Source organism: Notamacropus eugenii, chromosome 3 (assembly GCF_028372415.1).
Source record: "Notamacropus eugenii isolate mMacEug1 chromosome 3, mMacEug1.pri_v2, whole genome shotgun sequence".
In the NCBI taxonomy this organism is placed as follows: domain Eukaryota; kingdom Metazoa; phylum Chordata; class Mammalia; order Diprotodontia; family Macropodidae; genus Notamacropus; species Notamacropus eugenii.
In genome coordinates this window covers 165,035,488-165,041,122 of record NC_092874.1, presented here as the reverse complement: position 1 = coordinate 165,041,122, position 5,635 = coordinate 165,035,488, and the positions used below count along the sequence as shown (strand labels likewise).

General features: G+C 36.5%; 1 pseudogene; it reads right to left on the bottom strand.

Annotated features, from left to right (window-relative positions):
- Positions 1–2,968: 2,968 nt before the first annotated feature.
- Positions 2,969–4,995, bottom strand: LOC140531296 (protein FAM217B-like; annotated as a pseudogene).
- Positions 4,996–5,635: the final 640 nt, after the last annotated feature.

Here is a 5,635-nt window from a genome sequence, read left to right as displayed (position 1 = left end):
ACCATTCGTTTTTAAAATTTAGAATTTCAACTTGTCTCCTTTCCTCCCTCTCCCCCATCCCTACTACAAAGTGAAGTAGTTCAATATACATTATACATGTGTAGTTATGTAAAAGATTTCCTTAATTGTCGTGTTGTGAAATACTAACTTTATTTCCCTCCATCCTGTCCTGCCCCCCATTTATTCTATTCTCTCTTTTGACCCTATCTCTCCTCAAATGTATTTTAGGCCCTCCACCCATCAGCCCTTCCTTCTCTCATCCCACACACACACCCCCTTATCCACATTTCCCTTACTTTCTTGTAGTGTAAGATAGATTTTCCTAGGAAATTAGATATGCATGTTATTCCCTCCTTAAGCGAGACCTGATGAGAGTAAGCTTCACTTTTTCTTTCTTCCTTTCCCTCTCTTCCCTTCCATTGAAAAAGCTTTGTCTTGACACTTTTATATGAGAGAGTATTTGGCCCATTCTATTTTTCCTTTCCTCTTCCCAACATATTCCTCTCCCATTCCTTAATTTTATCTTTTTAGATATCACCCCTTCTTATTCAACTCACCCTGTGCCCTCTGTCAATGCATATGTATATAATCCCTCCAACTCCACTAATACTGAGAAAAGTCTCAAAAATTAAAAATATTATCTTTCCATATAGAAATATAAACAGTTCAACTTTAGTAAGTCCTTTATGATTTCTCTTTCCTGTTTACCTTTTCACACTTCTCTTGATTCTTGTGTTCAAAAATCTAATTTTCTATTCAGCTCTGGTCTTTTCATCAAGAATGATTAAAAACTGTCTGTTTCACTGAATGACGATTTTTTTCCCCTGAATAATTATATTCAATCCTATTGAATACGTGATTCTTGGTTTTCATCCTAGTTCCTTTGACTTCTAGAATATCATATTTTAAGCCCATCAAACCTTTAATGTAGAAGTTGCTAGATCTTATGTTATCCTGAGTGTAATTCTGCAACATTTGATTTTTTTTTCTTGTTGTTTGTAATTTTTCTCCTTCGTCTTGTAGTTCCACAATTTGGGTACAATATCCCTAGCAGTTTTCTGTTCAGGATCTCTTTAAGAAGCTAGTTGCTGGATTCTTTCAAAATTTATTTTTCTCTCTTGTTCTAGAATATCAGGGCAGTTTTCCTTGATAATTTCTTGAATGATGATGTCTACACTCTTTTTTTGTCTTGGCTTTCAGGTAGCCCCATAATTTTTAAATTGTATCTCCTCAATCCATTTTCCATATCAGTTGTTTGTAAAATTAGATATTTCACATTGTCTGCTATTTTTTTCACTCGTTTGGTTTTGTTTTATAGTTTCTTGATTTTTCATAAATTCATTAGCTTCCATTTGCTCCTTTCCAATATTTAAGAAATTATTTTCTTCAGTGAACTTTTGGATCTTCTTTTCCTTTTGGCCAGCTCTGCTTTTTACAGTATTCTTCTCTTCATTGGCTTTTTGGATCTCTTTTGTCATTTGGGTTAATCTTTTTTTTTAACAATGTTATTTTCTTCACAGCTTTTTTGACTGTCCTTTATCAAGCTTTTGACTCCGGTTTCATGATTTTCTTGCATCACTCTCATTTCTCTTCCCATTTCTTTCTCTACTTCTCTTATTTGATTTTGAAAATCCTTTTGGAGCTCTTCCATGGTCTGAGACCAATTCATATTTTTCTTGGAACCTTTGGATGGAGGACCTTTGACTTTGTTGTCTTCTGTTTGCATGTTTTGGTCTTCCTTATCACTAAAGTAAGATTCTATATTTTGACTCTTTTCTCGGTTTTTGCTCACTTCCCCATTCATTTACTTTACTTTTGAGCTCTTTGTCAAGGTAGATCTCTGCTTCCATTGAGGGGCGGGGTGGGGGTGTACTTTACTTTCTGCTACCCTGGGGCTTAAATCAGACCATTCCACTCTCCCACAGTGGTCTCATAGGCTTTTTCCTCTTACCTTCCAATTTTTCCTTGGCGTTTTGGGATCCTCAAGTCTGGAAACTCTCATGGGTGTGAGCGATTCAGTCTCCCCAAGGCCTACTCAGGTCCTGTCTGTGCTAGTGGCCCAAGCTGGGCTCCACCCTGCCCCTTGTGTGGTGCAATAGACACTTTCCAGAAACCTTCCATGGTGTCTTGGTGTGGATATTTGCTTAACTCTGTCATTCTGTGGGTTCTCCTGCTCCAGAAAATCTTTAGAGCCATTTTTACAGATATTTGTTTCAAGGGCTGCTGCGCTGATATCTGGCGCTCAGCGGTTCTCACCGGCTCGGTTTGGCTTGTCTCCTGCTCCGCTGGTTTTGCCCGCCACTCTCGGGCTTCTCAGGTCGCTTCCGCCCTGCTGTGCTGACCACGCTGCGCTGTGCGCTGGGAGCTTACCCCCGCGGAACAGATCCTTCCCGTGGACCTTCCAGTCTAACCTGGGCTCTGAATCTGTCAAAGTCTGTCACCCACTGGATTCCACACCTCCAAAGTTTGGTCAGATACTCCTTTCAGAGATATCCAGAGGAGTTTGTCCAGGAGCTTAAGTGAGTCGTTGCTTTCACTCCGCCATCTTGGCTCCGTCCCTCTATTTTTACAGATATTTGGCTGGGCTTGGGTGCAGCACTCTAGAAAGTGCATGCTGTTACTCTGCCATCTTGCCTTTGCCCCTGATCTGTTTCTTATTCCACAACTGTAACAAATGTGGAAATATATTTTACTTTATAACACATGTATTAACTATATTGAACTGTCTACCATTTGTAGAAGAGGGGAGAGAGGGAGAGAGAAATATTTGAGCTCAAAATCTTGGTAAAAAATTTCATTATATGTAACTAGGGAAAAGTAATATACTTCTTTTTTTCAAGGAAACATAAATTTCCTACAGATGCTCCCATTTAATAATATTTAAGTCACAGCCAAGTTCATCAGAAAGCATATTAATATGAAGCTCTCTGGATGAACTTTATAGTTTAGTTATCTACTTAAAATAAAACTACTTGAACATATAGGAGACTTACTTCCCTCCATTAGTTTTGAGTTCTCTTCCTGTTGTGGCTTTATTGGTAGATCCATAGTTATATTTGCATTTCTCTTAGAATTTGGACAAATGGGTGCTTTGAGGGGCTTAAGATGTTCAACTAGAGAAAGAAGTATCTGTGGCTGTTTGGGAATTCTAATGTTACAACTAGCCTGAATCTTAAAACTACTGTCACTGTATGGCAATTCCAGAAGTTGCTGCTTTGCACCTTCATTTGGTTTCTTCTTCTTTCACTTCATTTTCTATTGTAGTTTTGCTTCTGGGAACATAGTCTGCTACTAATTGCATCAACAGTTTTAGGAGAACTCTGGAATACATAATATGATGGGTGGCCTTCTTCACAATGAACTTCTCTCTTGAGAAGATGAATTGCTTGGGTAGGGGCAAACTTTGTAAACTCTTCAGGATGAGTTAACATCCTGCTAGATAAAGTATTTGGAAGCAGCCTGCTTTTTCCATGGCTCTTTGGAGTCCAAAAATTACTAGGAGCAGTCTGAGGCCTTACTTTGACTAGTTTTATTTTTTTCATTTTGTCCAGTTCGCATTTGTAGCCACTCTAGTTGAACAAATCTATCAATATACTTCCCAGGCGATTCTATGATCTATGAGAGGAGCTCATTTTTGCACTTTGTTCCTGTTCATGAAGTTATATTATTTAAATCCCGGGAGTTAAAAGGATGTGGAAGGAAGTCAGGAGAGTAATATTCATCTTTTTCAGAGCCTTGATCAGTGTGAGGATCAAAACAAATTGGATCCATTTCTTCAGCTCTAAGGTTAAGCTCTGGTAGTGAAAGAGGAGAAGGTGGAATAGGAATTCTTTCAGAATTAGAAAGTTCACTTGCACTGTCCTCATCAGCATCTTCTTTAATAATATTTAATGACTTAAAGTCAAGAAATAATTTGCCCATTGAGGTTCTGAAAATCTGGAACCAAATGGAATATCTTCAGCAACAGATCCTGGAATATTTCTTTTAGGATCGTCTTCCATATAACTACTTGCTTTAAGTTCATTCTCAGTTCTTTGTGAGATATCTATAATACTGCTTTTTAACTGGGAAGGAATGAGGGGTAACTGAGATTTACTCAGCTTTTTTCCCTAAGGAATCCTTCTTCTTTGAACCCTTTTTCTATTCAGAGGTGGATCAACATTCACACTGCTGCTTTTTTAACAAGATTCAGTCATCCTATTCCCTTTCTTGTAAAAACTCCGTGACTGAATTTCATCTAGGTTGCTGTGAGATGTCTTTTCTGTAGTACTGGAGATGTTCTTACTCAATCTGCTTGAAGATGATGTCAGCTGAGGACATGGTTTCTTTATTCCTTTTATATTTTTAAGGGATGTTCCACTGTTGGATCATTCTCTGGCATGTTTCATAAGACTGGTTTTCCTTTTTCTCTGTTCCTCTGGGCAATAACAAGGGGCAGTCTTTCATGCCTGGTCCCATAGCTGCTCCCAAGAGAGTATATTTGCACCTTTTTCACTGTAATGCCAAAGGCTCCAGGTCTTTGTATAATTAAGTCAGAAGGGGAGTAATATACTTCTTAAATAAAAAAGTGAGCAAAAAGAACAAAAAATGTTTATGTCTTCTAGGAAGGGACACTCAGAAAAATAAATACGAATAAATGTGCTAAATGGCTAATGGTGGATTGAAAAGCAAAACACAAATAAATTTAACTTTGGTCTCAACAAAACAAAAATAAATGGATTTTAATTCTCATTATCTTTGGTGACATGACTAAGTACACAACAGAGATGGCTGTTTAGAAATACCTAAACCATTTCTTCTCCCAATAAATAATTGGCATATTACTTGGTAATATGATAACATAAGAGTATAGAATTTTGGACTTGGAGTTGGGAGGACTTGAGATGAATTATACCTCAAACTCTTACCAGCATTGAGACCAAGGAAACATCATTTTATTTCCAATCTTCAGTTTTTTTACTCACAAAATGAGAATAAGAATAGCACCTGCTCCACCTTGTGATAATCAAATACAGTAATGTATGTAAAGTGACTGTTAAACTTAAAACACTATATGAATGTTAGTTTTCTTATTAAAATTATCAAAATAAAATAAAAGAGATGGCTGCAAATGTTTAAAATAGTTTTCATTTTAAATGTTTATCTGCCATCATATCAAATATATAGCTTTCAATACAAAAGATTGTATTTAATTTTATGAATAAGTGATATTTCCATGTCCTTATTATGTAAAGAAAACTATGCTGCATTTAACATCTATTTATTAAGCATTTACCATATACAGGAAATTATGTTAATTGCAGTGAGAAATTAAAAAAAAAACTTTTGGAAGAAATATATCACTTTCTTCAAGGAAGCTTATAGTTTAGAGGATAGATATGATGCAATCACAAATACCACAATACAAAATAATACAGGCAAAATACACTAGAGAAATCTGAGTTGAAGCTTTATATGTGATCTAAGGGTCAAAAGGTCGTTATCAAATGAACACATTAGGGTAGGTTACCTGCAAAGGATAATATTTTAATTGAGCTTAATTCAAGAGACATAGAGAAAAGAAGGATATTTCTTGCAAATGAAATAAGGTAAACAATGAGAGAGCGGCAGAGAAAACAATGTAAAGGGGACAGTA